This window comes from Nycticebus coucang, chromosome 16, assembly GCF_027406575.1.
Source record: "Nycticebus coucang isolate mNycCou1 chromosome 16, mNycCou1.pri, whole genome shotgun sequence".
NCBI classification, from domain to species: Eukaryota; Metazoa; Chordata; class Mammalia; order Primates; family Lorisidae; genus Nycticebus; species Nycticebus coucang.
Window position 1 is genome coordinate 94987825 of NC_069795.1, and position 12874 is coordinate 95000698.

Genomic DNA, 12874 nt, shown 5'->3' on the forward strand with positions numbered 1-12874 from the left:
CCCTTCCCCCTATTCTTAGGTTATAACTGGGTTGTAGCTTTCACATGAAACTGAACTTCCACCTCCCTACGTGGTTTTCTCTCCTCCAGATAAGTTTCTGTATTGTGTTTTTTTGGGAATGTGCTGGATCCCTCTCTCACTGTTCTTGCTAGATTATGAGCTGCTCAGAAATGGGTTTTTCATACAGAAAATCCCTAGTAGCCAGCATTACGCCATTCTTTCATTTATCCAATAAGGATTTTAAGAAACTCAATAAATGAAAGACAGTAAATGAATGAATGATTTGATCCTAAAATAACATAAGCAATGCAGCTTTTCCAAGCAAGGCATATCCAAATTTATTTTGTATGTCATTCCTTTTTTCATTCAGTCTTTAAATGCTTTAAGTGGTCTATAATAACAATAACCACAATTATCAGGCATTCGTCAGGAACTGTGCTGAATATGCCAGATATTTTGTCACAGGGACAAATTCCTTTCTCTGAAGTACTTATAGCTTTCTCTATTTGAAAAATAAGACTTCTTGAGTGCAATATTCATTAATTTGTCTCACTTATTACCCTTTCCTCTGATGCTTTCAGACTCTTTTGCTCACAATTGAAAACATAACTATAGTTTCTCTTATGCAGTTATTTTTTTCTACCTATTAATATTGTTCCCATAACTACAATATGAGCCCTCTAGGGAAGAAGCAAGAACTTGTACAATTTTGGTGTCCTACCTCTTTTACCTACCACATTACTGGGCATCTACCCAGAAGGAAAAAAATCCTTTTATCATAAGGACACTTGTACTAGACTGTTCATTGCAGCTTAATTTACAATCGCCAAAATGTGGAAACAGCCTAAATGCCCACCAACCCAGGAATGGATTAACAAGCTGTGGTATACGTATACCATGGAATACTATTCAGCCAAAAAAAATGGAGACTTTACATCCTTCGTATTAACCTGGATGGACGTGGAAGACATTATTCTTAGTAAAGCATCACAAGAATGGAGAAGCATGAATCCTATGTACTCAATTTTGATATGAGGACAATTAATGACAATTGAGGTTATGGGGGGGAACAGAAAGAGGGAAGGAGGGAGGGGGGTGGGGCCTTGGTGTGTGTCACACTTTATGGGGGCAAGACATGATTGCAAGAGGGACTTTACCTAACAATTGCAATCAGTGTAACCTGGCTTATTGTACCCTCAATGAATCCCCAACAATAAAAAAAAAACAAAACCTCTTTCCCTATTCTACTTCAATCACCATCAGAATATTAATCACTAAGTAGGTATCTAACATATATGTGACCTTTGAGGTTCTCTTCTCCCTCTCTCCCTTTTCTTCCTTTCATTTTCTCCCTTCAAGTAATTCTTAAAACTGAATTGCCTTTGAGAATCATAACATTGAGACAGTCACCTACAGGTGTGCTCACCATCACCTCTTATTCTCCAACATCCTGCTTTTCACCTATTTTAAACTGCTATAACTATTATTAGTGTATCCTTGTATACTCAAAACTTTCCCTACTTGAGTGATAAATTATATACTCACGCTAACTGTGGGGAAATACACTAGAGAGGATTGAGCAGGAAAGCCCAAGCTAGAATAGCATCCTATCACCTAGGTAACCATACAGGAGGATGTAAGGTGGATGTAGTAGTTCTGAGATTACATTTATTACTTCTTATGTAATATAAACTGTTCCACAGCACAGAAAAAGATAAAGCAATTCCCAGATCACATTATGACCATAATGCAAAAAATTAGCAAGAATAACACTCGAAAAAGGAAAATATGGATCAATTTCATCTGTGAATATAGATGCAGAATTATTACATAAAATATAACAAAGAAAACACTAGCACTAACCTGGATTATTACACAGATGTTGGAACTATCTGACAGAAAATTTAAAATAATTATAATGAATATGTGAAAAAATCTACTGAAAAAGGCAGAAAATATGAAAAATCAGATAGGTAATTTTAACCAGGAATGAAAATTGTAAAAAAGAACAATGATTAAAGACAATACTAAGAATGGATACTTAACACCAAAAAGAATAATTTTTTTTTCTATAAGTGCATCAGTAGACTGAACATAGCTAAAGAAAAAATAAAAGACTTGGAGATAGGGCAATAGAAACTGAACAGAAACTTAAAGAGAAACAAATAGTGACAGAAGCAAAAGAGAATACCCAAGAACTGCAAAAAGTCAGCCATTCTGATGTATACCTAATTGGAATTGAAAAAGTATAACAGTGAAAAATGGACAGAAGAAATATTTTAATAAATAAATTAATGAGAGACACTAAAGCACAAATCCAAGCAGCTTAGAGAACATAAAACAGGATGAACACACAATTAATTAATTAATCAATCAATTAATTGATCTAAACCTCAAATTACTAAATATATTTCAAACTGCTAAAAAACAAAATTGGAGGTATTCTGAAAGCAATCACAGATAAAAAAATAAATAAGTGAGAGTAAGCAGAAAAAGAGAGAAAGGAAATAAACAAGAGTTAGCAGCTTAGGATTTATAGGAACAAAGATAAGCATTTCAGCAGACTTCGCATCAAAACCCATGCAAGCCAGCAGATGATGGGGTGACATCTTTTACGTTCTGAAGGAAATACACTGTCAACACAGTTATGTACCTCATGGAAATCTGTCTTAAAAATAAAAAACAGGGGCGGCGCCTGTGGCTCAGTGAGCAGGGCGCCGGCCCCATATGCCGAGGGTGGCGGGTTCAAACCCGGCCCGGCCAAACTGCAACCAAAAAATAGCCGGGCGTTGTGGCGGGCGCCTGTAGTCCCAGCTGCTTGGGAGGCTGAGGCAAGAGAATCGCGTAAGCCCAAGAGTTAGAGGTTGCTGTGAGCTGTGTGAGGCCACAGCACTCTACCGAGGGCGGTACAGTGAGACTCTGTCTCTACAAAAAAAAAAAAATAATAAAAAAATAAAAAACAAATAAAGACATTATCAAGCAAACAAAGCCCAGTGGGCGTTACCAACAGAACTACTCAACAAGAAGTGCTAAAGAAGTTCTTCAAACAGAAGGAATATATATTTATACTGAAACACAGATACACACATAGAAATAAGGAACACTATAAGTGGTGTAAATGAAGACAAAATTACTTTTTTATTTTTAATTTCTCTGAAAGATAACTGATGTTAAGGTAGAATAGAAACAATGTAACATATGTTTATCGAATAGGTTAAAGGCTTACCAACAATAACATAAAGAATGGTAGATAATGATTGGAAATATACCATTATAAGTTCTTACAATTATGCAACAGGTACTAATATTATTTGCAAGTAAACTCTGTTTAATTAAAGATATAAATTCTGGCTCCTAGTGTAACAACTAAAAAAATAATAAAGGAACAAATAGTAAGTCAGAGAATAGATAAATTGATATTATAAAAGATACTCAATTATTACAAGGGCAGGTAGACAAGAGGAAAAAAGTAGCACAGAACAAATGGAACAGAAGAAAACAGTAAGCAAAATGTTATATTTTCAATTAACTATAGCATTAATCACACTAAATATGAATGATCAAAACATACCAGTTAAAAGATAGAAAGTTTCAATTGTTAATTAGAAGTATATATATGCTTAAAAATTGCTAAGAGAGAGCATATTTTAAGGGTTCTAACCACATAAAAAATGACAAGTATACTGGTTATACATATGTAATTTGCTCACTTTAGTCATAATGTATAACTAAAACATCCTTTTATAAGCACAGATATATATAATTTTTTTATTTTTCAGTTAAAAAATAAACATGACAAATTAAAAACACAGATTTTTTCAGATTGGATAAAAAATAAGACTTATTGACAATACTGTCTATGTTAAAAAGCCACATAAAGTTTAAAGACATAAATAGGTTAAAAATAAAAGGGAAAGGTATAAAAATAAAAGAGAAAGATACATCATACAAACACAAACTAGAAGAAGCTTTGAGTAGTTAGATTAAAATCAAACCAACTGGATTTAATAATAAGAGATAGGAATATTAACAAAGATAATAGTATTATATACCAATAAATGGGTCAATTCTCCATGAAGATAAATTAATTCTAAATCTGGATGTACCTAAAAAAAAATAGTACTTCAAAATACAAGAGGCAAAAACTGATGGAAATAAAAAGAGAAATAGATGTCCACAACTGCAAGTGAAGACTTAAACAGTTATCAATAGAAAATTATGTAGGATCTAATACAAGGTGGGGGCAGAGGAATGACGGATTGCAGAGAGGGAAGGAGGGAGGGAGATGGGAGTCATGCTGTACAGTGTGTGTGGCACACCTCTTAGGGCAGGATACAAGTATCAGAGGGACTTCCACCTAACAAATGCAATCAGAGTAACCTCATTCTTTGTACCCTCAATGAATCCCAAACAATAAAGAAAAAAAAAAAAGAAAATCATGTAGAATAAAGATCTAAGTAACACTATTAACTAGCAGGACTTAAATGACATCTGTAGAATACAAAAAATAGCAGAATAATAATTTTCAAATTCAAATGGATTATTCATCAAGATAGCTCATATTCTAGGACATAAAACAATCCTTAACTATTTTAATAGAATAGAAATTATACAAAGTATGCTCTAAGACCATAAAGAAAATAAACTAGAAAGCAGTAGCAGAAAGATATCTGGAAACCACTCTCCATCTTCTGCCAAGTATTTAAAATTGGACACACAGTTCTAAATAACTCATGAATAACAGAGAATATCTCAATATAAGTCTAAGAGTTTAAAGATGTTTTATCTGACACGTGTCATATGTACTTCAATATATATATAATGTGAATAATAAATTTTTTCATAAAAATGTATTGAGCTGAATGCAAATAAAATAAAATATATCAAGAGTTGTGGTATGCAAATAAATCAGCACTTAATGGAAAAATTATAATATTAAATGCTTATATTAGAGAAGGGTCTCAGCTGAATAATTAAGCTTCCCCTTAAGAAACAGAAAAAGAAGAGCAAATCAAACCCAAAGCATGAAAAATAATTTAAATAAAGACCAGAGCAGAAGTAAATGAAATTGAGAACAGAGTAAATCAATAAAATCTAAAGTTAATCCTTTGGAAAGACCAGTGAAAGTAATAAACTTTGACCAAATCATTACACAAGAAAAGACACAGATTATTACTGTCAGTAGCAAAAGCTAGAATATATAACTACAGACATGAAAAAAAATAGACATGAAAAAAATGAGAATTCTACTGCCCATAAATTTAGTAACTTAGATTAAATAAATCAATTTCCTGAAGGACCCTAACTAACTATATTCATTCAGGAAGAAATATGTTACCTGAATTATTCTTCATCTATTAAATAAATTTAATTCACAGTTAAAAATTTTACAGAAAACTCAATGAATCCCCAACAATAAAAAATAAATAAATAAAATAAATAAATAATTTTATAGAAAATAAAACTGCAAGCCAGATGGCTAATCTACCATTTAAGGAGAAATACTTAAGAAAGAAATATAACAGTTCTACATAATTTCTTCTAGGGAAGAGAAGAGAACTATTTCCAACTCATTTTATGAGACCAGCATCACCCTCATATCAAAATCAGACAGAGAACATTATCAGAACTCTACAGACTACTGTCCTTTATAAGCATGAACACAAACATCTTCAAAAATAGTAGCATATGAAACCCAGAAATAACATGAGTAGACAATCTCATTCTAAAATTCATCTGGAAGAGAAAATGCACTAAAATAATCATCATAAAAGAGTAACCGTAAAGGTAATATATCTTATCAGATATCAAAATATAGTATAAAACTATAATAATTAAAACATTATAAAATTAGTTAAGGAATAGACCAATACATCACAGCATCACAAAGCGAATTCCTAAACAGGGCCATGTACATATGGGAATTTAGTATATTATAATGGTATCATTTCAAAGTATCAAAGAGACTGGGCATGGTGTGGCTCACACCTGTAATCCTAGCAGTCTGGGAGGCCAAGGCAGGTGGATAGCTTGAGCTCATGAATTCAAGACAAGACTGAGCAAAAAACGAGACCTCTGTCTCTATTAAAAACAGAAAAATTGAGGCAAGAGGATCGCTTGAGCCCAAGAGCTGGAGGTTGCTATGAGCTATGACACCATGCACAGTACTTCACCCAGGGGGACAGTTTGAGACTCTACATCAAAAAATAAAAATAAATTTAAAAATTTAAAAAACAAAGTATCAAAGAAAGAAATAATTATCTATACATACTGTTGGGACATCAAAAAATAAAAATAAATTTAAAAATTTAAAAAACAAAGTATCAAAGAAAGAAATAATTATCTATACATACTGTTGGGACAATTTCTATTCACTTGGGGGAAAAGAAAATTATATTCCAATCTTCCACCACACTTAGAAACAAATTCCTACTTGAATAAGTGTTTGTACATCCGTGTTCACAGCAGCTTTATTCACTGTAGCTAAAACAGCCCAAATGTCTATCACCAGATGAATGGGTGAAAAAAATGTGGCATATGTATACACAATGGATTATTAGCCTTAAAAGGAAAAGAAGTTCTGACACATGCTACAATGTGGCTGCACCTTCGATACATTATGCTAAGTGAAATAAGACAGACAAAAAGGCAAATATTCTGTGATTCCAATTACATGAGCTACCCAGAGTAGTCAAATTGACAGTGACAGAAAGAAGAATAGCAGTTTCCAGGGAATGAGGGGAGGACACCATAGGGAATTATTATTTAATGGCCACAGCGTTTCAGTTTCAGAGTTTCAAAAGAAAAAGTAGTAGAGATGGGTGGTGGTGATGGTTGCACAACAATGTGAATGTACTTAATGCCACCAAAAAAGGGTAAAAAAGGGAAGTTCTATTTACTGCAATAAAAAATTCTTTGTGGATTAAACTAGAAAAGATAAAAAAGTAAGACATAAAAATTCTGGAAGAAAATATGAAATATTTTAAAGTTTGAAGCACAAAAGACATCAAAAATAAAAGTAAAAGAAAGTAGAAAAAGACCAAGATACGCAATATGTAAAGAATTACTGGCCAGGCATAGTAGCTCACATCTGTAATCCCAGCACTTTGAGAGGCTGAGGAAGGGGAAATATTTGAGCCCAGGAGTTTAAGACCAACCTGAGCAAAATAATGAGACTACTCTTCTACAACAAATATGATAATAAATAAATAAATATTAGCTGGGCACAGTGCTACATGCCTGTAGTCCAGGTACTCAGAAGGCTGAGGCAGGATGATCACTTAAATCAGGAGTTTAAGGTAATAAAGAACTTTGTACCACTACACTCACTCCAGCCTGGGTGAGAGAGTGAGAACCCTTTCCTAAATTTATTTATTTTTTTTTTTTGAAGAGGAAAAATTTTTTTATTAAGTATTTGTACATAGATCATAAATACATTTATGGCCATTTCAGTGTGTTCAGATTATTTGTACAAATTGGAGTGCTTTCATCATACTAATCAGCATAGCTTTCATCTCATTTACCCAACCATAGCATTAGGACATTTGTGTTCTACACATGATAGAACCAACTTGTACTGGCAATGTGCTCAATAGTTGTGGTCCCCCTACTATTCCTTACTATTCCTCCCACCCCCTCCCCATCCCTCATCCTCCCTTTCCCTCCTTCATCATAGACTAAAGTTGTGTTTCATTTTTAATATGCAAGTGTGAGTTATTATAAATTGGTTTCACAGTAGTACTGAGTACATTGGATACTTTTTTTTTCCATTCCTGAGATACTTTACTAAGAATATTTTCCAGGTCCATCCATGTAAACATAAAGGAGGTAAAGTCTCAATTTTTTTTACTGCTGCATAATATTCCATGGTATACAGATACCACAATTTATTAATCCATTCCTGGGTCCATGGGCACTTGGGCTTCTTTGATGACTTGGCAATTATGAATTGAGCTGCAATGAACAATCTGGTGCAAATATCTTTATTGCCAAATGGTTTTTTGTCCTTTGGGTATACACCTAGTAGAGGAATTGCAGGATCAAACAGAGGGTCTACATTTAGATCCCTCCAAACTGCTTTCCAAAAGGAACGTACTAGCTTGTAATTCCACCAGCACTGAAGTGTTCCCTTTTCTCCACATCCACGCCAACATCTGACGTTTGGGGATTTTGTGATGTGGGCTACTCTTACTGGAGTTAGATGGTATCTCAGAGTAGTTTTGGTTTGCATTTCTCTGATGATTAAAGACAATGAGCATTTTTTCATGTGTCTGTAGGCCATGCGCCTGTCTTCTTCAGAGAAGATTCTGTTCATGTCTCTTGCCCACAATGAAATGGGATCACTTGTTTTTTGCTTAGTAATCAGTTTGAGTTCTCTGTGGATTCTGGTTATTAGACCTTTGTCAGTAGTATAACTTGCAAAAATCCTCTCCCATTCTGAGGGCTATTTGCTTTACTTAGTGTGTTCTTGGCAGTGCAGAAGCTTTTCAATTTGATAAGATCCCAGTAATGGATTTTTGATGTTGCTTCAATTGCCCAGGGTGTCTTCCTCATGAAGTATTCTCCCAGGCCAATTTTCTCAAGCATTTCCCCTGTACTCTCTGTAAGAATATTTATAGTTTCGTGTCTTAAGTTTAAGACGTTTAATTAGTGAGGGTCAATTTTTGTTAGAGGAGAAAGGTGTGGGTCCAGGTTCAGTCTTCTACAAGTTGCCAGCCAATTCATCCAGCACCATTTATTGAATAGGGAACCTTTCTCCTAATTTATATTTTTAATAAGCTTATCAAAAATCAAATGAAGATAAGTGTCTGGGTTCACCTCTTGGTCTTCAATTCTGTTCCATACATCTACCTCTCTATTTTTGTGTTAGTACCAGGCTGTTTTGATCACTATCGATTTATAATATAGTCTGAAGTTTGGAAGCGTGATTCCTCCCGATTTGTTTTTATTTCTGAGTAATGTCTTGGCTAGTCAAGGTTATTTCTGTTTCCATATAAAATGAAGTACTAATTTTTCCAGGTCTCTAAAACATGAGAGAGGTGCTTTAATGGGAGTCACGTTAAATCTGTAAATTGCTTTAGGTAGTATAGACATTTTAACAATGTTGATTCTTCCCAGGCATGAGCATGGTATATTTTTCCATTTGTTAACATCTTCAGCTATTTCTTTTCTTAGAGTTTCATAATTCTCTTTATGGAGATCTTTCACATCCTTAGTTAGATACACTCCCAGATATTTCATCTTCTTTGGCACTATTGTAAAGGGAATAGAATCTTTGATTGTTTGTTCCCCTTGACCATTGTTAGTGTATATAAAGGCTACAGATTTATGAGTGTTACTTTTGTATCCTGAGATGTTACTATATTCCTTGATCACTTCTAGGAGTTTTGTAGTAGAATCCCTGCTGTTTTCCACATATACGATCATATTGTCTGCAAAGAGTGACAATTTGATATCCTCTGGTCCTATTTGGATCCCCTTGATTGCCTTCTCTTGCCTGATTGCACTGGCTAAGACTTCCATTACAATGTTAGAAAGCAGTGGAGACAGTGGGCATCCTTGCCTGGTTCCTGATCTGAGTGGAAATGATTTCAATTTTACTCCTTTCACTATGATATTGGCTGTGGGTTTGCTGTAGATGGCCTCTATCAGTTTAAGAAATGTTCCTTTTATACCGATTTTCTTAAGCATTCTGATCAAGAAAGGATGCTGGATATTGTCAAAAGCTTTTTCTGCATCAATTGAGAGAATCATATGGCCTTTGTTTTTTAATTTGTTTCTGTGATGTATTATATTTATGGATTTATGTATATTGAACCATCCTTGGGATCCTGGGATGAAACCCACCTGGTTGTGGTGTATAATTTGTTTGATGTGTTGTTGGATTCTGTTTGCTAGGATCTTATTGAATATTTTTGCATCAATATTCCCTAGAGATATTGGTCCATAATTTTATTTTCTTGTTGGGTGTTTTCCTGGTGTTGGTATCAGGGTAATATTTGCTTCATAGAATGAGTTGGGAAGTATTCCTTCTTTTTCTATGTTTTGGAAAAGATTAAGTAATATAGATACTAGTTCCTCTTTAAAGGTTTCGTAGAATACTGATGTGAAGCCATCTGGTCCCGGGCTTTTCTTATTGGGAAGATTTCTTATAGTTGATGCTATTTCAGAGCTTGTTATAGGCTTGTTCAACATTTCCACTTCTTTCTGGCTAAGTCTGGGAGGGTGACATGTTTCCAAGTATTGGTCTATTTCCTTCAGATTTTCATACTTCTGAGAGTAGAGTTTTATGTAGTATTCATGAAGGAGTTGCTGAATTTCTGAGGATTTCATTGTTATTTGGTCTTTATCATTTCTGATTGATGAAATTAGGGATTTTTCTCTTCTAATTCTGGTTAGGTTAGCCAACAATTTATCTATTTTATTGACCTTTTCAAAAAACCAACTATTTGGTTGATCTGTTCTATGATTCTTTTGTTTTCAATTTCATTAAGTTCTGCTCTAATTTTAGTTATTTCTTTTCTTCTGCTGGGTTTAGGGTTGGAAAGTTCTTCCTTTTCCCATTGCTTGAGATAACCCATTAAGTTATTGACTTCTTCTCTTTTCGTTCTCTTGAGGAAGACTTGCAATGCTATAAATTTTCCTCTTAGGACTGCCTTTGCTGTATCCCAGAGGTTTGATAGTTTGTTTCTTCATTATTGTTTGTTCCAAAAATTTGGTAATTTTCTTCTGAATCATGTCTATGACCCAGCTATCATTCAGCATGAGGTTATTTAGTTTCCATGTTTTTGTAAGCATTTGGAGATTCCTGTTGTTACTGAGTTCAACTTTTATTCTGTGGTGGTCCAAGAAAATACAAGGAATGATAAATGATAAATGATAAAATACAAATTCTTTTAAATTTGCTGAGGTTAGACCTGTGACCTAAGATGTGATGAATTTTGGAGGATGATCCATGGGCTGATGAGAAGAATGTGTATTTGGTTTTGTTAGGATGAAATGTTCTATAGATGTCTATTAGATGCGAATGTTAAATGGTTAAGCTTATTGTAAAATTTCATTGTTTAGCTTCTTTTTTGAGGGTCTATCCAACAGTGCCAGATGAGTTTTAAAGTCTCCAACAATTATGGTGCTTGGGGAAATCAAATTGCTCATTTCAGGTAGAGTTTCTCTTATAAATTGAGGTGCATTCTGGTTGGGTGCATAGATGTTGATAATTGAAATCTCATCATGTTGAGTGTTGCCCTTAACAAATAAGAAGTGACCATCATTCTCTTTTCTTACTTTGATTGGTTTAAAGCCTATCGTATCCGCGAATAAAATTGCAACACCTGCTTTTTTCTGATTTCCATTTGCCTGAATTATAGATGACCATCTCTTCACCCTGAGTTTATGTTTATCTTTTAATGTAAGTGAGATTCTTGAATGTAGCAGATGTCTGGCCTGAGTTTTTGTATCCAGTCGGCCAACCTGTGTCTCTTTAGAGGGCAATTTAAGCCATTCACATTAATTAAGAGTAATAATAAACCAAACAGAATTTTGGGTATCGAGTTTTTCAAAAGTCCAGTGGACATTTTTAATCCTTTTACCACTATGGAAGTTAGAATTTGATCAAAAGTTTCTGAGTGATTTTACTTTGGTGGTAGAGGATGGTGTTATTCATTATTGAGGATAGGTCTGAGAATAGACCTGAAGAGCTGGGTCAGTTATGGCAAATTTCTTCAACATATGAATGTCATTAAAGTATTTAATTTCTCCATCATAGATGAAACTCAGTTTAGCTGGATATAGGATCTGAGTTGAAAGTTATTTTGTTTAAGGAGATTAAAGGTTGATGACCACCCTCTTCTAGCATGAAAGTTTGCAGTGGGGAGATCTGCAGTCATTCTAATGTTCTGCCCCTTGTATGTAATGATTTTCTTACGTCTTACAGCTTTCAAAATTTTGTCCTTCATATTAACTATAGAGAAATTAATTATAATGTGTCTGTGGGAATTTTTATTCAGGTTGAGTCATGCCAGCATTCTGAAACTGTATGCTATCTGAATTTCAGAATCTCTGGGCATGTCTGGAAAATTCTCTTTAATTATTTCATGATGCAAAGCATCTGTATCCTTCTCAGCAACCTCATCACTTTCAGGTATTCCTATAAGGTGAATATTAGACGTCTTCAAATAATCCCAGAGCTCTCTGAGGAAATGATCCGTTTTTGTTCTCCACTTTTTTTCCTCTTTGAGTGTTTGGGAGCATTCAAAAGCTTTGTCTTCAATATCAGAGATCCTTTCTTCTACCTGCTCCATTCTGTTACTGAGGGATTCTACTGTATTTTTTAGATCACAAATCCTTGCTTTAATGTGTCAAAATCTTTGGTCATTTGTCTTTAAATTTGTTAAATTCTTCAGACATCTTTTGAATTTCTGCTTTAAATTCTAATTTCATCATTTCCTTCATTTTGTTGATCCTATTTGCTATCCAAATTCTGAACTCGATTTCTGACATCTCAGCCATTTGTTTGTGAATAGGATCTTGTGCTGTGTCTGCTTTATCATTTCTTGGGGAAGTTGATCTATTCTGATTGTTCATGTTGCCAGAGTTTTTCCGCTGATTCTGCCTCATGATTATTTTTCACTGTTGGCTAGGTGGTAAGGTGAGATTGGATTGGGGTTTCCTGGGGTTGTGGTTAACCAGCCCTTTGTTAAGGATCTGGGACTGATGAGTGCATCTTTTTCCCCTTTAGCTTTGCAAAGGACCTGTACAGAATTACAGTCTGAGGCTGGGAAACCTGCTTGGTGTGGTGGGGTTAGGTGGCTCGGTCTTGTATTCAACTGGTTCTTGTCTGATCCTGGTATATCAGTGACTCTGGTGAAGACTTAGC